Source organism: Rhineura floridana, chromosome 7 (assembly GCF_030035675.1).
Source record: "Rhineura floridana isolate rRhiFlo1 chromosome 7, rRhiFlo1.hap2, whole genome shotgun sequence".
NCBI classification, from domain to species: domain Eukaryota; kingdom Metazoa; phylum Chordata; class Lepidosauria; order Squamata; family Rhineuridae; genus Rhineura; species Rhineura floridana.
The window spans coordinates 134,511,318-134,532,269 of record NC_084486.1 but is presented as its reverse complement, the minus strand read 5'-3'; the positions used below and the strand labels follow the sequence as shown (position 1 = coordinate 134,532,269).

At 42.6% G+C, this 20,952-nt stretch overlaps 1 protein-coding gene across 6 annotated transcripts in view; it reads right to left on the bottom strand.

Moving 5' to 3' along the window:
- Positions 1-20,724, bottom strand: part of FNDC3B (fibronectin type III domain containing 3B) — a 389,419-nt gene extending 368,695 nt beyond the window's left edge. For 4 of the 6 annotated variants that reach the window (XM_061637327.1, XM_061637337.1, XM_061637336.1 and 1 more), the window contains exon 1: positions 20,529-20,724. The gene's annotated coding sequence lies outside the window, so the exon portion shown is untranslated. Of the gene's footprint in view, positions 1-16,729; positions 16,749-19,604; positions 19,673-20,528 lie in introns of those variants that run through there. The other 2 variants (XM_061637329.1, XM_061637332.1) reach the window with 2 other exon arrangements.
- Positions 20,725-20,952: the final 228 nt, after the last annotated feature.

The following is a 20,952-nucleotide window of genomic DNA, read 5'->3' as shown; positions in this document are numbered from 1 at the left end:
GTTCTGGATGATTCTGCTTAATTCGAGATTTTCTATTTGTGGGATCGGCAGAATTAAAAATTAACCTCACCACTTGTTGATTTGTCCTTTTTATGATGAGCCAACATGTAAGTTATCAGGTACAGCCTCTTCCCAGCATTTCTTACAGGATAAATCAACAAGGGCGTGTATGATTTTTTTTTTGGTAATTTATTTGCTTTTGTAGCAACATACATACATTTAAGAATATTTCTCAGAGTATATGGCAGATTGTGGATAATCATTTATCACTAAAACAGTTAACATTTTATGTGTAATACTGTCCTGTCGTGTTCTTGTAATTCTGTTTGTATAGCCACTTTCTACCTTCAGTGGGCTTCATTCAGAAAGCAGGCCTACAAATATTTCCAGTAAATGTGTTTTACCTGTAAGGTTACACAGGGAATTATGATTTACCTAACATTTCAGATCCCACCACCACAAACACACACACACACACACAATGTGCTGGTCATGGTTAACACATGATGTTTTGCTCCGTTAAAGAACAGAAGTGCTGAAATCCTATTGGGTTTGTTTTGTTGTTCTTCCCTCTAACTTTAATAAAGGAAAAGGTGCAACTTTAGGCCACGGATGATCAGCCAGGGTCACCCATATGTGCCATTAGAAAACTACTAACTTCTAGACTTTTGCGAATGAAGGAAGCTACAACATATTGAACACTGACAAAAACAGAATTAACCATGAGCTCCTCTCCTCTTAAAATGATTTAGCACCCTAATGCAATAGCAGTTGCACACCACTGCTCTATAAACATCCAACAGAATACCTATTAACACAGCATGGCTCAAGTCCCTAAAGGAACATCTGCTGCTATTTGCACCATAAGCTAATTTTCCCCAACGGGATTGCATAGTACACAAGTCCCTACAGCATTGGATGGAATCATAATATCGCCTTGGCACTAAGTAAATTTTCATAGATTGAATTTCAACCTGTTAACTGCATGTACGTACCACAGAAGCACAGAAACAGGATACCTGAAAGCAGTGTACCAGAAATCTTACAGGTTTGTGCACTCCCCTCTCCCCTGATTATACTGGGCATCCAGTCCCAATCACTATTCTGCCATTGGCTTGCAGACATAATCTGTACCTCTCTTTATTTAACCACAGTTTATAGCATCTAGCACAGGCCTGGCCAGCTTGGGACCAACCAAGCTGAACCGTGCATTGTAGCCTGCAAAGTCCCTGCCTCTTACTCAGAGTTTATTCAAGCAGCACAAATGGAAGATATGTTTGGGTCTTTCTTTTTTAAAGGGCCTGCTGGGCTGGCCATACACTACTTCATTTGGTAGGTCACAAGGTATACAAGCCTCTCGTTTCAGTGCAGCAGCCATATTAATCAGTTGCAGAAAACAGAAACAGTCCTAAAGCATATTAAAAAGACTAACAATTTTATTTGTGCATAAGCTCTAACAGACCAGAGCTGTTCATTTGCGATTCACTTCAGAGGGAAATGGTTTCTAATGGTTTTAATCACTGTGTTTTAATGGGACTGCTTGACTGCATATTTAATGATTGACATTTATATTTAAAATATTTTCATGAGATTGTTTTATTATTTTAATTAGTGTATTTTAAACAGCATTTCCGTATTTTGGATGTTGTTTGGTTCATTATTGTTTGTTTGTTTTTTATTTATTATTTATTGTATTTATATATTGTGCTTGTTTTTATCTTTTTGTACACCGCCCAGAGAGCCTTCGGGCTTAGGGCGGTATATAAATTAAACTAAATAAATAAATAAATAAATATTGTGTGTTTTTAATTATGATGTATTTTAATAATGTTGTGCAATTGTTTCTGCGTTAAGCAGTACATAAATTAATGAATTAATAATAATACTGGAGAAAAAATACACATTTGAATGCAGGTTGAGTTTTTAAAACAATATATTCTGATGCTATTTGTGTCAATTCCTAATGCTGTTCATGAGGGGATTTTTTACAGTCTGGAACTTGATGGGATTTTAATAGGATTTTACCATTTACAGCAAAGTGAACCCTGCATTGTTTTGTTACAGTAATCTAATCTGGAAGAGAGCAAGGTATGTGCTGATGTGTTCGTATCCTTCTGTTCCAGGAAGAGGCGTTGCTCCTTCACCCCACCCCATTTTTTTTGCTGCCCCCTCTTCTTCCTGCTCATGGATATTGATGCATGCACACACACACACAAAATCTTTTTTTCCCCCAGTTTCATAGGGCTGTGCATCTGGTCAGAGGCATCATGGGTCAGGATTTTCCTCTATTATTTTTTTTTAATGTGCGTGACTTTTAACATTTTGCAGATTTCAGAAAGCAGGCAGGCAAGAGGGGTGAGTGGACTGGTAAACAGTTCTGCAGAATTTACAGCTTGCACAAGAAGCTGGCTGAAATCAGTGACAACAGTGCAGAGGCGGAGAGGAAAAACAGTTGAGTGGACTGCACACTTCCGTAAGCAAAAAGCTCAGAAGCACCAAAGGTTACTCGCTGCAGCTGGTGCAAGATGTACTGGGGTTAACCAGGGGGTCTCCCTGTTATTAGGAAGGGTGAGGTGGCCTCCCTCAAGGCAGTACATTTTATGACATTATATACATATACACACTTTTCACAGATAGACAAAAATAGGGGAACACTTTCAACACCCCTGTTCTTATACCAAGCATTATAGCATTAGGGCACACAAGCAAGCACATGACTGCACTCAATTGATTGCCCTTCAGTGGAATTCACTGGTGGCTATAAAGATTTAATCTATATTGTTTTTAATTGGGATGTTTGTTGCATTGTACAGAAACTTAAAAACATAAACTATTACGTAACAGAGATTACCATCAAGAATAGTCATGGGGTTCAGCAACACACACACACACCGGGCGGCACATGTAGCCCATCAAGAGTCAGCCAGGCTTGCAGGCATTTGGGAAGTAAGACTTCTCTTGTTATCACATCTGTCTCTACACCTCAGGAAAAGCAATGTTTGTGCTATGTCTGCTGTTATAGTACAAATTCAAGGATCGTAAACAATCAGTTAAATTGAATGAGGAGAGGAACCAGCTCTGAGAATGAGAGAGAGAGAGAGAGAGAGAGAGAGAGAGAGAGAGAGAGAGAGAGGAGAAACCTTAGAAGGTGCACAAGAAAGATTAAGACTTCCAGAGAGATAGCACTGTTAGGCTGAGTATACCATACATTTTAAGCACATTTTCCCTCCCAAATAATCCTGGGAAATGTAGTTTGTTAAGTATGCTGGCAATAGTAGCTCAGTGAGGGGTACATTGCAGTTCCCAGGTATCTTTGGAGATGGGAGCGTGCTTTAAATATATGGTGTGTACGGACTGGTCTGCTGCAGTTAAAACAACTATGATAAAGATTCTTATGGAACTGTAAACCCTTTCAGATTTATTTTTGTGGAAAAGACCCCACCTAATTCTTCTGATGAAGTGAACTATAGCGCACGAAATCTTACACCACAATAAATCTAGGAGCCTTTTAGGTGCCTCAAGACTCTGCAGATTTCAAAAAACTACATATGATTAAGGCCCAGCCTACTTAGTAGACTTCTTCAGGGGCAACTGAAACTCTTTCCTAGATGAAACGGCTTAAGATAGCAACACAATTGCTCAACTATTGCAAGGTTCTGAGCTTTATTCTCTCTGTTGCTTCTAGTAATCAAACTGACAACTCTGTTGCTTCTAGTAATCAAACTGCATGGCTCACAGAACTTCATGCTATTGCCCTGGTCCTTTCAGAAGAAAGAAAGGGGGTGGGAGGGGTAAGCATAAATAGGTCAGGTACAGCTCCTTGTGTTATGTGTCCCCAATTTGTCCCATGCAGGTGAACATGAACCAACACCTTTAAATTATTTTATTATTATTATTATTTATCAGATTTATTAGTTGGTTGTTACCCAAAGGTCACAAAGCGACTTACAACGTTGAAAACAAAAACATCACACTATAAAAACAGAGTGGTAAACCAATAACACCCCAGTGCAGCCACAAAAGCTTTGGCAGCATACTAACAGACAACACCACCTCAGTCTACCAAATGCCTGGGGAAAAAGGTAAGTCTTTACCTGGCAACCAAAAGATATCAGTGAAGTCGCCAGGCAGTCCTCACTGGGATGCATGTTCCACAGATGGGGAGCCACAACTGAAAAGGCATCTGAGTGCTACAATACACCATGACTGAATCCAAGGATTTGCTTCTTTGGGGTTTATAGTATTTGGAATGCACCTGGAGACCATCATGTCTCACTATTACAGGCTGTCAGGAAAGTCCTAAAGCAGATGAAGCCTATGTGGTGCACTCCAGAAATCACTGGGGCTTGGCCCCAGACATCATGGCCAATGGATAGCTGCCCCGCACTAAACCCCCATTTGTTTCTATTGACTTGTTCTTGATATTTCGACTGCTGGTGGTTTTATTTAACATCTACATGAAACTGCTGGGAGAGGTTGTTTGGGCGTTTGGAGTTCAGTGCCACCAGTACGCTGATGACACCCAACTCTATTTCTCCTTTCCACCTTCTTCCAAGGAAGCTGTCTTGGTTTTAAACCGATGTCTGGCATCAGTGGTGGATTGGATGAGGGTGAACAAATTGAAGCTTAATCCAGACAAGACAGAGGTGCTCCTGGTCAGTCGTAAGGCAAATCAGGGAATAGGGATACAGCCTGTGCTGGATCGGGTTATACTCCCCCTGAAGACACAGGTTCACAGTTTGGGTGTCCTCCTGGACTCAGCTTTAAATTTGGATTCCCAGGTTTCTGCAGCGGCCAGGAGGGCTTTTGCACATTTGAGATTAGTGCGCCAACTGCGCCCGTTCCTTGACCTGTCCGATCTGGCCACGGTGACACATGCCTTAGTCACATCCCGTTTAGATTACTGTAACGCGCTCTACGTGGGGTTGCCTCTGAAGACTGCTCGGAAACTTCAGTTGGTACAACATGCTGCAGCCAGAATGTTAACTGGGGCTGATTACAGGGACCATACAACTCCCCTGTTAAAAAAGCTCCACTGGCTGCGTTTGTTTCTGGACACAATTCAAAGTGCTGGTGCTGACCTATAAAGCCCTATACGGCTTGGGTCCAGGCTATTTGTCAGATCGCATCGCCCTCTATGTGGAGAGGCCCTTCTTTCAATACCTCTATCCGCACAAGTACAACTAGTGGGAATACGAGATAGGGCCTTCTCAGTGGTGGTCCCTAGGCTTTGGAATTCCCTCCCTAGGGAGATAAGAATGACCCCTTCCCTGCAGTCCTTTCGCCGACAGTTAAAAACTTTATTTCAGCAAGCCTTTGATTCCAAAGGCAGCCAAGGACAGGCCCAAAAGGATGTTATATTGTTCTTGCCAGTTTATTTTTTAATTATTCTGATTTTATTATTATGGTTTTTAATTATTAGAAACAGTTTAATGCTATTTTAAACTAGAGTTCATTTTTTAATTATATCTGTTTATACTTATTCATTTATGTATTATATGCTTTTATTTTTTATAGGTTTTTAATAGTATGTGTCTTTTATCTGGAAGCCGCCGTGAGTTCCAATTTGGAAAAACAGCGAGGTATAAATAAAGTTTATTATTATTATTATTATTATTATTATTTTGTTGTAATTGTGTGTTGTATCTTAATAGTATTAGGTTTGGGGATAGTTTATTATTATTGCTGTGTTTTACTCAATACTTGGAGGCCCTGTTTCAAGTATTCTCTTTAGTACATGTACAGTAGGGCCCCGCTTTACGGCACTTTGCTAATGTAACGGTCTCAATTAGACGCAATTAGACTAAAGCCCCACTCATACGGCACTTGTTCCACTTTTACGGCGGTTTTCGGGCGTCGCACACCATTCTATTCAATGAGTTCCGCTTTTCAGCGGTTTTTGCTTTTCATCCAGAACGTAACCCGTGGGCCCTACTGTACATTATATTTCTAGAAGGGAGAGTGCCTTTTCCACAGTAGCACCCAAATCCTGGAATTCTCTCTGCAAGGAGGTCCCACCAGTGCCAACGCTGCAAGCTTTTTGGTGCTAGTTGAAGACCTTCCTATTGTCCAGGCATGTTAGCATATTAGATTATTTTTGTGAGTCCCACATTGCTTTTTAGTTTCTTCTGGTTTTAATGGTTTGTAATCTTGTGTTTTGTTTATTGGTTGGTTTTAAATTGTATTTATATGTTGTCGGTGAATTAGTTTTTATTCACACCTCTGTACACCATTTTGGAATCTTTTCATGGAAGGCAGTTAGCAAATGTCTGAAATACATAAAACAAATATATTATGGAAGCCACCTTGAGAGGGATTTTATCCTAAAAAAGGCAACCCAAAAATATTTTACATTAAAAATAAAAGATCAGGTGGCTGTGATAGCTTTAACACATTTAAATGATTCAGATGCAACCAGTGCTCAAGACTTATCCTTTTGATAAGAGTGTCTAACAATCACATATCTCACCTTAATTCAGCACACTGTTAAGTAAGACAGTGGCTCATTTGTTCTTGCTAACAAATTTTAAAACATCAGAAGCTGTGTTTTTATTGCTGAGGGTGGAGAGGAAAAGAATCTGCCATCGATTCTTCTTCATGTCACCTTTTTAAAATAACGTATTAATGAAAATTATCCCAAGCTGGCAGAAAGAAGGCTGAAATTCTATAACCATCTTCTATCATCAACTAGCATTTGATAGGCAAAGGGCCTACGAAAACAAAAGTGTACTGAAAGGGTAAGAGACAGCTGTGAACCAGGGAGTCCCCAATTCAAATGTCACCTCAGTAACACACTCATCAAGTGGCCTTAGGCGAGCCACACAGCCTCAGACCCATGTCAGCAATATGGGGGTTGTAATAGTGACCGGCTTTATGGGGCATTGCAAGTATGAATGGGATTCATGTAAGTGAAGCTCTCTGGACACTTGAAAACACCTTATAAATATTCAGCATTATTATTTATAGTCTCTTCTCACACTGCATTTTTATCCTAAAACCAGTCCACAAAGCACGCACATCAGGTCTACACCTGGCTTCTCCCTGAGGGAGGAGCACTCGCATTTTTTGCACCATCATATCCTATAGCACACACATCCAAGAACAGAACTGCAACACTGAACCAGTCCCAGTACACGTATACTTAAGGCAGGAAAGAAACAGAAGGGCCTGTTATAAACCTTCTACATGCATTGGCCAGTGATATTTTAAAGTGAAGTAGGCCACACTGAGCCTCCTAGATAGGATAGGATACAAGTTTAAGAACAATAAGGCTGCAATCCTATGCACACTTATTTGGGAGTAAGCCACTCTGATCACTATGGGGCTTACTTCTCAGTTTTTATTTTATTCATTTAGCAAAACATATCTACCACTTCATTGTAACAAAAAGTGCTAAGTAAACATATATTAGCAAGTGTGGGGAACCTTTGGGCCTCCAGATGCTGCTGAACAACAACTCCCACCATCCCTGGCCGTTGCCCATGCTTGCTGGGGCTGATGGGAGTTGCAGTTCAGCAACATCTGGAGAGCCAAAGGTTCCCCACACTTGATCTATAGGATTGTGCTAAGAGTACAGGCATAAACCTTAGGAGAGGAACAGTTGGTAAGTTACACAATGAAACAAGCAATCATCCTGCAGACCACATCGTTTCTCTCTATAGCACTTTAAAAACAAAGGAACAGCACTTCCTTTAGTGTGTTCAATGTACACAGTGCCTTTATTCCAAGATACCACCTTCCAAAAATGCACAAATATGACATGCAAAAAACCCTTCTTGCAAAACGCAGACTTTAAAAACAAAATATTTCCTAGTCATCTTGCCAATGCATGACACCAGTTCGCAAGCACTCCCCTGCTGAACTCTACAGATGACTCAGTGGAAACTGGCATATGAAAATCTTGCTGTCATTCTACCCAGCGTAGGAACAAAAGGTGAGAAATTTGTTAAGACTGTTGTCCCAAGTACAATTAAGTTCATCAGCAAGTGACAGTCTGAAGCCCAACAGATGGATTTTCCGATAGTCTCACATAATCCAGTCTGAATCAGACTGTTTCACTCAGAAGAATCTCAGTAAACTAGTATGCAAGAGAAGACTGTATATAGCCATGCAAACAAAGTACAATGCTCTCTAGCAAGGGTGGGGAAAACGTTTTCTGCCCCCAAGGGCCACATTACATTCTGGGCAAACTTCCAGGGGCACATTCCAGAGATGGGTGGGGCAAGAGGCAGAAATGGGTGGAGCAATAAATGTACGTTTTACTTTGGTACACTACCCTAGTTTCTACCTTCACTCTCCCAGCCCTCTCTTCATCCAAGCATACATGACATGTTATCAGAGTTCAAGGATGCACTCAGGAAAGATTTAAAGCAAGGCTGGTGAGGGGCATGACCTGGGAGAGTCCCAGGAGCTAGATGGAGATGCCTGGGGGAGCACACTTGGCCCCCAGTTCTGAGGTTCCCCCCCATCCCTGCTCTAGAGTTCAAAAGCCACAGAATATAGTGCACAGTGGATGACCCACTCTGCGATTCCCAATCAGAACTTGGGAGGCACACAAGTGCTTTCCTGAGACTCCCGATACCAATCCATGGTTTGGCATTGCGTTTGAATTCAACAGCTATGTGGCCTTGGCATGACACTAATCCTCAATTTTTCCCCATATCTCTTAAAACTAGAATGATGACAATGTAGTTCCCAGTACTACTGAGGGCAATTGCAACAAAGGACTTTAAGGCATTTTCAATTTTCAAAGTATTATATAATTAGAAAGAAGTACTAGAAGTCACTTTAAGTTGAGTGACTGTAAGTCCCTAACAGTTAAAGGACACACACAGAGTTTCTTTGAGTTCTGCAGCACTGCCAAAATCAAATTCTTGTCAGGTTTTGTCCAACGGCAGTTCCTAGGATGTGGGAAGGAGCCAGTAAAATCTGCCCGACTTGCCAAGAAAATGATGGTTCTTGCACTACAAATAATCACAGGTAAACATTTGTTCTCTGCAACTCCTAAGGACCAAAGTAGCCTATAGAACAGGGATCACCAACATAGCACCCATTTGCACACATGTACCCACAGAGGCCTCCCCCGTCTACCCTTCCCCCGGAAAGCAGGTTTCAAAGAAACAGTCTACTGTAGCCAATAGAACTGGTTAAGGAATCTGCTTGGTTGTGGTGTCCATGACAGTTTCTCCAGTTTCCATGTGCCCATGGACCTAAAAAAAGGTCAGTGACCCCTGAATGTCAGGAAAATAGGCAGCAGAAGACACTACCCTCATTCATGTCACACTTCAATACACAGCCCAGCCTGGTACAGTAGGGTCTCACTCATATAGCAGGTTAGGTTCCAGGCCCCCACCGAAAAGCAAAAACCGCCGAAAAGCAGATCAGCTGTAGCGCGGGGGTCTGGAACCTAACCCGCTGATCGCGCTGGAAGAGGAGAAGATCAGCTGTATCACGCTAGCTCTGATCTTCTCCTCCTCCTGCACAATCAGCTGGAGTGTGGGAGTCTGACTGCCCCCAGGAGATCAGCTGTAGCACACTACAGCTGATCTTCCCCTCCTCCGGCGCAATCAGCTGGAATGCGGGAGTCTGATCGCCCTGAGAAGGAGTAGATTCCCCTCCTCCGGCAAGATCAGCTGGAGTGCAGGGAGCTCCAGCCCCCCCCTCCAGCTGATCGCCCCGCTGATGCCGTATTAACGGAATGCCAAAAAGTGGAGCGCCGAGAAGCGGGGCCCTACTGTAAAAGCAATTTGCTTACACTGGATTAAAACCCTCATGTCAGATCCTGGGGAATGGGGAAGTGAAACGCTGAACTGAAATTTGAATGCTGACAAGCTCTTCAGAAACACAGAACTGCAACCATTGCTCGATTATTGAATAAAATGACATTTTCTAATTTATATCTTAATGTTAGTGTATGAAGATTAGCATAGCTGTCACAGATATTAACCTATAGCGAGAGACACACAGACCCAGAAAAAATGGGAAAACCCCTTTTTTTGCTTCTGCCCCCCAAAGGTTTTTTTTCCCCCGGGAAAAAATTGGTTCCCCCCAAATTTTTCTGGGTTTTTTTCCCACGGGCCTTCACATCTCTGCCTATAATAGCAAAGACACAGAGATGCTTGCAAGCACGTTATTGGGGCTTATGCTTTCATGGACATAGTTTCACACATCCTATTAGTAAGATCGCAGAACATCACATTCATGCCTATAGAAACCTCTGGCACTACATACATTAGCAATCTATTCTTGCAAATCAAAAAAGCAGTCTTCAGTTCAATGTCATCAGAAAATTCTACATCCCTTTGCAAGACTGCAAATTGCACAGCTCTTCCAAGTGGACTTCACTGACTTTCTTTGCAGAGCAGGTTTATGAACACCTAGTTTGCTCCAAGTGCAATAAACTGACACCACCGAAAGTTACTCCAAGTACAGCCCACTGATTTCTATTAACCTTGCATCACAGATTTGCATCCTGATCAACTGATCACTTAAGCTTTATACCTTCCCTAAGACATTTTGCTGCCTGAAGCAGAGCCCAAATGCCCTCCCACTTGCCAGGGCCATTGAAAAGTTTTGCTGGACTATTCAGGACTCAATTTGCTGAGGAACACTTCAGCACCTGGGTGCTTCAGGGGATGCTCTAGGGGTGGGTACACACTCAATTCAAGCTGGGTCTTATAACTGCTCTGCATCAGAAAGTGACCTAGAACACAGTAATCTGCGGGGGAATGGCAATGGTAGAAGGCATTCTGTTTTGAGGGGAAGCTTGTCCACCATCAAAGCCAGCCAGGAACCCTAACACTTCTTTCCCAGAACACATAGCTTGAAAACCATTGCTACAGACAATAGACAACCCACCAAATAATTTCTCCAGTCCCAACCCCCACTGAAGTGAATGTAGCTGGTATGGAAGACCACACATTCAATCCTTGGGCATCACTCATTAATTTAATGCAGACTTAAAGCAGCAGAAGTTCCTGGGAGATGATGCCTGGCATAGAACTCAAGAGTTTGCAGTAGAACTTGAAAATGGAAATGGACTGCCTTCAAGTCGATTCCAACTGATGGCAACCCTATGAATAGGGTTTTCATGGTAAGCAGTATTCAGAGGGGGTTTACCATTGCCTTCCTCTGAGGCTGAGAGGCAGTGACTGGCCTAAGGTCATTCAGTGAGCTTCATGGCTGTGTAGGGATTCAAACCCTGGTTTCCCAGGTCATAGTCCAACATGTTAGCCACCACACCACACTGGCTCTCAGCAGTAGAACTTACTTCCATATAAATGTGCTTTCGACTGCAGTTGGAATTCTTCCTCCTGAATGATGTTACAAATTCAACAACAAATGCACCTAAGCCATCTTTTTTAGTCCTCTGAAGAATTTAATATTTTGAAAACTCTCACACATAGGCACAGACAGCCACTTTTAAAATAAAAAGCAAACCACTAATTTGTGTGTGAGGGGGAACAAGAGAGGTTGAAAAACTGTATCCATTTTCAAATAGACAAACATTCCTGCCTGTAGATGGCCTGTTATCACTGTATATCTATCTACAGGCTCCTATTTCCCCCTTTGTTGTTTGAAAAGCTTCTCTCTTCCCACATACCTTTGGTCTCTAGGGACAGATCACACAGTGACACTAAACCTCAGCCATAAACAAACAAGCTTTTGATACGCTAGACTTCTATTAGAAAGAAATCTATATAGGTCTACCCTGGTACAAGGTGAGAGATCTTGAACAAATGAACACAAAAGTTTCTAAAATGATTTATCATAACCATACACTATTGCTAGGGTGGAGGTATCCAGCAAAGCCCGTATACTACCTCCGCTCAGTTAGAGGGAGGAAATTCAGGGAAAATTGCGTCTTTGCTCAGTAAATTCTAGTCTCCCAATATTGAAAACATACATTCTAAGCAATTGTGTCCACAATATATCCTCCTGCCTCAAACTGGGGTGGGGGAATTCCCTCCTTTACATTCTATATGTTTACTTCTACAACTTTTAAATTAAGGTTTGCATCTAGTTTAAGTTTTTGCCTTCAAAATGACGTTGGCACAAGTTAAGAAAATAAGCATTACATAATACTTACTTTGTGCAATTACGAACAATTGTGCAATGACAATATGGACAGGTATATGTTTATAAAGGGAAAGCATTAATCACGTAATACGTACAATTAAACAACTTGTGTACTCCATTAAATGTTTAGATTTCTAATAAAATTCTAATGAGACCTGTCCCCAGTGAGGTTCTCCAGCACCAATGGCATCTTTATACCCATTTATTTATGCAGGCATCATATTTCAAATATGACTTTCACACAGATCACAACTCTAAGCACAGCCACATAGAACTAAGTTTCATTGAAGTACATGGACTTTACGTGCATGCCATAAGGTTGGGATCATGCGTGCCAGGCTACAACCTTTCAGCAGCTATTACTCATGAATTCCTATGGAGTTTGAGTAGGAGTTGTAGTGTTAGATTACTTGAACATTTTTGCTTCTGCATCTTACTAACTTCAGTGGCGCTTTCCTTTCAAATAGCATGTGCATAGCCACAACCCAATGTGCCTTATTGCTCAAAAGGTAACATATCAAAATAATCAATAAATATCCACAAAATATACCTGATACCTATAACATGCATTTTAATCACTTAATGTTAAAAAATAGCTAATTCCAACTCTCCTAACTCTGACCATTTATAGTCAGTGGGTTTTCAGACTTTTTGTGTTCACCCAATACTGTTCAGATGCGTAAGATAGTGAGAAATCATGTTTGTTATGCAAGCTTTCCATCTCTATATATATTTGTATTGATGACATTTTAATTGTACATTTTGTTTTTTTCAATTATGTTCAATAGCGTTATTTATTAAAATGTATATTAAAATATATTAACCATTTCAATAACTCAAGCTAGCATACTACTTATCCTAATTTTGTAATTCAGGTTCAACCTTTGAAGTTGTAGTTCGTCAAATACTTTCAGCATCAACTCATTTGCTAAGAAATCTCTGCATGTTGTAGAAGACATGGCATGTTCTCAGAATGTTTGTTCACCGCCCTGAGAGCTATTTCGCTAAGGGCGGTATATAAATTGAATAATAAATAAAATAAATATAAAAAAATGTTGTTTTAGAGTGTATACATAGCTCTCTGGCCAAACCTGTTACATATCACTTACCCTCTACATCAGAGATAGGAAGCCTGTAGTTCCTCAGGATCCTGCCAGACTACTGCTCTCATTATCCCTAGCCTTTGACTATGCTGGCTGGGGCTGACAATGAATTGTCATTCTAGTCTTCTTCTTTCTCTGCGAGTATATGCCGAATGTCACTGCTTCCCTTACATGGTCATAGCTGACTTTCCTGATTGCCAACTTCCCTTATTGGCAGCGGGAGTGGAAGCCGCCTTGCTTTTCACTAAACAATTAAGACAAATACTACCTGAACATTTTGCCTCGTATCTTTAGCTCAACCAAGCCTAGAAACTTATTTTTTATTTTATTTTAAAAGAATATCCTGGCCAGCTAATTGCACAACTGGACAACAAGTGACATGGCCAGAATCCATGCAAGACATGGGGGGGGGGAGAATAAAACACAGAAAAAGAGCACAGACCTTTAAGAAGAACATGTTAGATCAGGCCAATTGCCCATCTTGTCCAGCATCCTGTTCTCACTGTGGCCAACCAGATGCCTATGGGAAACCCACAAGTAGACCCTGATCACAAGAGCACTCTCCTCTCCTGCAGTTTCCACCAACTGGTATTCAGAAGCATGCTACCGCCAACCAACGATGCAGAGCATAGCCATCACGGCTAGAAGCCACTGACAGCCATAGCCTCCATGAATTTGTCTAATCTTCTTTAAAAGCCATCCAAGTTGGTGGCCTCCTGTGATAGCAAATTCCATCGTTCAACTATGCACTGCGTGAAGAAGCATTTCCTTTTATTTGTCCTAAATCTTCTAACATTCAACTTCATTGGACGGTCACAAGTTCCAGTACTGTGAGAAACATTTCCCTATCCACTTTCTCCATGCCATGCTTAATTTTATACACTACTGTCATGTCACCTCTTACTTGCCTTCTCTCTAAACTAAAAAGCCTTTCTTTAAATGAATGGTATAACTATCTCTTGCAAGTTGCACTAGGTTTCAAAACAACTATGAGAGGTAAAAGGATCCACTGTGCAAGTTAATTTGGGGAAGAATGGCACTGTTTTATCACAATTATGAATACAATAAACAGCTTAGAGCAGCAGAAGCATTATCTACAAATTGCAACCTCTGGAAAGATTTAGGGTGCAATCCATGTCTACTCAAAAGTAAGCTCCATTGGGCTCAATAGAACTTGATCCCAGGTACGTGTGTATTGGACTGCAGCCTCACTGGGATAATGAAGTACAGTGTCTGCAAAGAATAGACAATGGTTAATTATGATACTGCTTGGTATATAGGTTGCTCCAATTCAATATCATATGTTATTTTTTTAAGAAAAATCTCCAAGTGTTGTACAGTCCATAAAATATGAGTGAAATACACCAACCAATTAAGACCAAATATACATAAAATCATAATTAACAACAAAGATAACATCAATAAAACATTTAAAACAAATGTAATTAAATCATGTATCTGGACAGGCTTGCTGAAACAGTAATACTGAAGAAACAGTATACTGAAGGCACCAATCTAAAACCAATAAACAGGGAGTTCAACAGCACATGTATTGCCACACTAAAGGAATTACTCCTTTATGTATGCGGTTGTTTAAAAATGTGCAGTTGTTTAAAAATGACAAAGATACATGTTAAAAGAACCTGGCCAATCCAAGGTGGATGGCAACCCTACTAAAAAATTCCTCTGCACTCCTGTGAGAAGTGCCAAGAGTCAATGCCAATACTAAAACTCCAATGAAGAGTATGATCATTGGAAAAGAGGAACAGCGCTCCTTGAACATGCCACAAAATGACTGCAAATTTCACTTAATGCCACCATTAATCAGGCCTCAATAAAGCAGAACAGTTATGCAGGCAATTTAGCCTATAAAGATTTCAGGTATGGGCTTGGAAAACTTTATAAAGAAACGTCTCATCACTATCCCAGCAATGACCTCAGATCAGTGGATGAGCTCACCCATTTTAAAAATGGCAAGTGATTCAGTTTCCATGAGAGACCAGACATGAGCTATGTAAGAAGCGTAAGCTATCCAACCACACTAGTTACTGGACCAATTATACTTCTGGATCATCATCAATATTTTTTAGCCAGAAGAGGCCTACGTTACAAACAGTGACCAAAAACCAAGTGCTTAAAAAAAAAAAAAGATTATGATGGAGAATGGAAAGTAGACCAAGTATTTGGGAAATGACTGAGATCAAGGGTCTGACACATTGCTTCTGTCTCAGACATCCTTTAAAGATGGTAGCATAAAGCAAGGAGAAACATTAATACAGCCACATAATTCCCCTACATCCTCTATTATTTAGCCAGACACATATTTTTTACTAAGGTCATCCAAATTCTGCAACATGAAAAGCTGAATTATATGATGCATGGATCATATAATTCACTGGTCCCAATACACAAGAACAAACCTTGCTTTACAGCTCAATTTCTAAAGTATACTTTGTCTTAACAACACTGGTGAAAGGCTGACTGTACCTTCTGAAACATCTCCTCTTCCCCCCTCCCCAAATCCTTGACTGAATGTGTTCCAATCACTGTCACATTTCAACTACCCTTCATGTTTCAGTGCAAGAAAAGGATCACTTTGCCATTTATTGAACATAGAATCTACCTTATACCAAGACATACTTTTGCTCCATCTAGTGCAGTACTGTCTACATGGACTAGCAGCAGCTCTCCAGGATTTCAGACAGGGGTCTGAATCCTGGAGATGCCAGAATTGAATGCAAGATCTTATGCGTGCAAAGCAGATTCCCTATCAGTATTTTTTTACTATGGTCAGCAAATTTCAACAACTCTCAGTATTCAGTTCATGGGATGCATTTTAATGTTCTGTCCTAGACATCACAAGTTTGGTGCCTGGATTTTTTCCTAGCCTTTCCTTACTACTTCATACAACAGCACAGAGCCATAACCTCTTTTGCCACCTTTATCTTGTCCCTGCCTCCCTTATCCTTTTGGCTACTTGGCTTTTACCTTTTTTGAGAAAATTGAGGATGGAGATGAGTCCCACCAACCCACCTCATTGGCCTTCTTATCTCAGAAGCCGTGTGCGTAATAAGGGATACGGGGTGGGGATAATATGGGGACCCTAAGATGGCCTTATGACGAGAGACAAAATAAAAGTCTTCTTGAAGAATAAATTACTTTAAGCTTGAAAGTTTTAACAGATTCATTTGAGACTGGCATAGACTTTTTCTACCCTGAGCAAAATAAACAAGCAATAGCACTGCTATACACACAGTGCCTTGAAGCAGCCACACACAAACATGGGATAATAATACAGCAATTACAGGATACCATATTTTTCTTTTAATCAGAATGCCTCCTGTTTACTTCCACAAAAATGCTTCCTGGGATCCACACAACCATTGACTTAATATGCAAGCTTTCTACAGGAGTAGGAATGTAAAGGCCTGAGGGAGTCGGGGTGATGAAAGAGTGGCATTTCTCTTCCCCCTCCCAGGCCTTCATATCTGCATAATAGGATTTTGTTTTTTACATGGAGTAACATTCAGGCCACATTCACTCCATACCTTTTCCCCCACTATTATTCCACTTTAAACATCCATGACTTCCTCCAAAGAATCCTGGGAAGTGTAGTTTGTGAAGCGTGCTGAGTTGTTTAGGAGACCCGATTCCCCTCACAGAGCTACAGTTTCCAGAGTGGTTTAACAATCAATCCTTCTTCCAAGGGAACTCTGAAAATTATAGCTCTGTGAGGGGAATCGGGGTCTCCTAAACAACACTCAGCACCCTTCACAAACTACACTTCCCAGGATTCTTTGGGAAAAGCCATGATAAAGTGGAATAATAATCGAATAAATGTATGGTGTGAATGTGGCCGCAGTGATGCAAGCCTCCACCCACCCAGCTCGTAGCAGTCTGAAGTGCTTACCAAAGCACAGGCTTACCAAAACCATGAGAAAAGCTAGGCCTCAAACAGCATCTTAGAGACACCCATGCAACGTCAACAACACCATCTGTGAGAAGCAAGGCAACTACATCCACAGTTTTGGAAGCAGGGAGATGAATTAAAGGGAAAGAGCTGTAGCTCAGTGGTAGATCATCTGCTTTACATGCCAAAAGTCCCAAGTTCAATCCCCTGGCATCTCCAGGTAGGCTAAAGAAAGATTCCCTGTCTGAAACCCTGGATAGCCGCTGCCAGTCAGTGTAGACAATACTGAGCTAGACAGACCAGTGGTTTGACTCAGTTTAAGGCAGCTTCCTACGTTCCTATTATTATTATTTTGTTTGCAGGCTAGAATTCATCCCAGTGTCACTACTCTCCATTTACACCAGCTTGTTTCCTTTTCCTGCTTCATGTTGCAACTGTATGTCCCATATCCCTCCGCGATGAATGGTGGGTGGTGCACTTAATAAAGATGCTCTATTCAAATATTTCTGTCCAATTTACCCCAATTCCTCATTTCTCCTTCCTGCTTTTTCTCACTACAACTCCATTAGACATCTCATGCTTGAGAAATCTGAGGCAGAGAGACTAACTTATCCTCAAAGCCATTCAGCAAACCTGCGGCTGAAGTAGTTTGAATTCAGTTCCAAGTTCAACTCTAAACCTATGGCACAAATGGCGACAGATCTTTAAACAAATCTTCCAGTGCAAATCCACACTTGATAACCAGTCGAGGTCTGCAACCTTCAAGAATAGGTAGCAGCTGCTCCGGGAGTAAGCCAGTGGCAAAATTCCAAACTAAGTGCACCTAGAATTACTACTTCCATTCGACATCACTGCGGAGCAGAGGTTTTCTCTTTCAATCAACAGGCATTAAAAGCATGACTGGGGGACCTTGCAGAGGAATGACCCACAGCTCAGTGGTACAGCATGTTTGCACACAGAAAGTCTCAGGTTCAACGCACACACACACCCAGCATCTCCGACTTGCAACTCTGGAGAGATGTAACAGTAAGCTAAATTACTGGGTCTTCAACTGTTCGGTTGGAACCTGCAACCAGGTGGCACCCTGATCCACAGGCTAAATGTGGGTCCTGTGGCTGAAAAGGCTGAGGGCGGCAGAGATGGATGGCCAAATAGTCTGACTCACTATAATGCAGCCATGCACTTCAGTAGGCAGTTCCAAAAATTATTTCTCTAGATTTCAAAGAGTCCCCCCCCTTCCCAAGTGCCTGTGGTTTTGAGAAGCACATTCTGGACCCTTGAGTACTCGCTGCTACTATCCGCCTCCCCAATGCCCCCCCTTCCATCCAGTAGACAAGATCTCAATTGAATACATGCCAGCAGATAACCTAACAGCGGAAAAACAGAGTAAAAGAGAGAGAAACGGGGCAATTCAATATGTTGCCTTCAAATAAAGTGCTTGCCCCCGCCCACTCCACGTCTTTGCCCTTAGTCGGAGCGCAATGAATTTCTCTTTGATTGAATTACAGGACACATCATCCCAGAGGCACCAAAAAAAAGTCGAATTAAGTCAAGTGTTTTAAAAAGCAGAGTTTCGTTTTATAAAGATCATTTTAAAAATAAAAACAAAAGAGCATTCCATTTCCTGGTAATATGCCATTTTGTTTAAAGGGGAGGGGGAAAGCAGACGAGAGCGTCTGGCAAGGGAAATCAAAAGTTTCCAAATTACGGTTTTTCTCTCTCCCCCCCCCCGTTTGCCAGTGGCGTCAGCGAGGAAAGGGAGGGGCCTTCGGAGGATGGGCCGGAGCAGAGACGTCTGCGTGTCTCGGTCTTTTCTCCAACGTGCCCCTGGATCCAGACATTTTGGAAAGACTTCGGCTCGCTCTTTCCTGCCCCCCCTCCCCCAATATATACAGCCTCCGGCTTCATTGCGACTACAGGGAGGAGCGCTTGGCTAGCTTACTCCCCACCTGAAGGACAGGCACCCATCCCCTCCCAAGGCACCGCCAGCCAGACGGCCAGAAGGGGCTCCCACTAGACAGTACGTGCCCCTTGGCCGCAGCCGAGGAGCCCTGGTCCAGCCCTTTGCCTTGGCGCGCCGGCCGGTTCCCGTTCGCTCAGATCATCCTCCCCGCTTTGAACACACACACCACATCACCCAAGGGGGGGGGAAAGAGAGAGGACACAGTTTGCATTTTAAAAAAATGCTTAAGAAAAACCCCAGTTCCACTTCCCAATGGGTTTTGCATTTAAGCCTGTACTGCGCAAATGTTGCTGGTTGGTTTGTTTTAAAAGGTGAGCGCTGAAGTTGGTGGGTATTAAGGCAAATCAGAGGCCGAGGATGGAAGCACTGTTTGACCACAGATCGGAAGTGTCAAGGAAAGAGCAGGCCGCGGAGCAGAAAAGGCTGTCGGCGGGAGCCTGCCTGGATTGCTAGGTTATGATGGTGTCTCTTTCTCCCTCCTCCTTCCCAGTTTGGAAAAGGGGGGAAAACCGGACACACACACACACACATATACGAAATCATACTGCACCTTTTTGCACCCCGGCTGGCTTCCTTACAGATGGGCTCCCGTGCAAGCCGTTCTCTCCCGCCTTCATCCTCCACCCACCCACCGACCCAAAGCAACCGCTCTAAATCTAGGAGGCACCAACGTCTCCGCCGCTAACCCTTTGCGTCCAAGGCCGTCTCCCCAAGCCGGAGCCCAGAAAATCGGAGAAACTTCTCCTTCCGCCGCTCCGAACAGCAACAGCTCAAAAGAGATCAAAATGCCCACCAACGCAGGCAAAGAGAAAAAGGATTTCTTTCTATCCTCCCCCACCTCAAAGTCTGTTTTGCATTCTCGTCCCCCACCCCGTTCCCCTAAAAATGCAAAAGCAAAAACTGAGCATGAAATATATAAATCCTCATTGCCCCGTCCTTCAAAAGCGCTATGAGAACCCGAAATAATGGGGAGGGGGACACGGATCAGACAGATCCTAAAGGCGCCGGCAAGGAGCAAAGTGGAAATTCGAAAAGAGAAAGGAAAAACTTTCGAGAGAGCCCTTACAACTTCCAGTCACGCAACCCACTTTCTTCCCATTCCTCGCTCCTTCCGGATCGTGCCCCATCGGCGTTGAGAACCCCGGACAAGTAAAGACCAGACGCATCCTTAACACACACACCGTTCACACATGGCGTTTCCACTTCGAAACAAAAGGAATCCGGATTGGAAAGAGCGGGGGGGGGGGCTGCAAAAACGCATTGAGATAAAGACAGAGGTGGGTCGAAACGCGACAGCCTTTCCGAACCATGGAGTTAAGATTCAACTCGGTGCCTTTTTATTGGCAATCAAAATACAAACGCCGGAACCTCTTCTCTGCGTTTCCAGTTGGAATCCGTTTCTTGCATGGCATTTTCTAGCTTCAAGGTTTGATCAAGGGAGGAGGGGGAAGCCGAAAGAAGCAGCTCTGCTTACCTTGCGTTGGAAACGGGGGTGGGGGGTGTCCAAGAAAGAACTGCCCTGCTTGCTCTTCGGAAGGAGCGAGAGAAGGCAAGCAGTCCCGTAAATCCCCGCCTGGCTGGGCTGGCGCGCGGGCGAGCTGGAATAACTACCAGGGGGATTCCGCCATGTCAATGATGTCGGACCACATGGGGATTTGTGACCAGCCCACATACCATACAGTCTGGATTAGAAGCTACTGTGGGGGGGAAATCAGCTGAGAAGGAGGAGGGAGGAAGAGAAAGGCGGGCGCGGAAAATCAGAGCCGGGGGGGCTGGAGGGAAGAGGCGGGGGGTGGGCAAATAATAAACGCCTTACATTGGTTATTAAATTAATATTAAATTACATTGGATATTAAATTAAGAATAACGCAAAACGTGGGAGCTGCCCACTTGAGCCC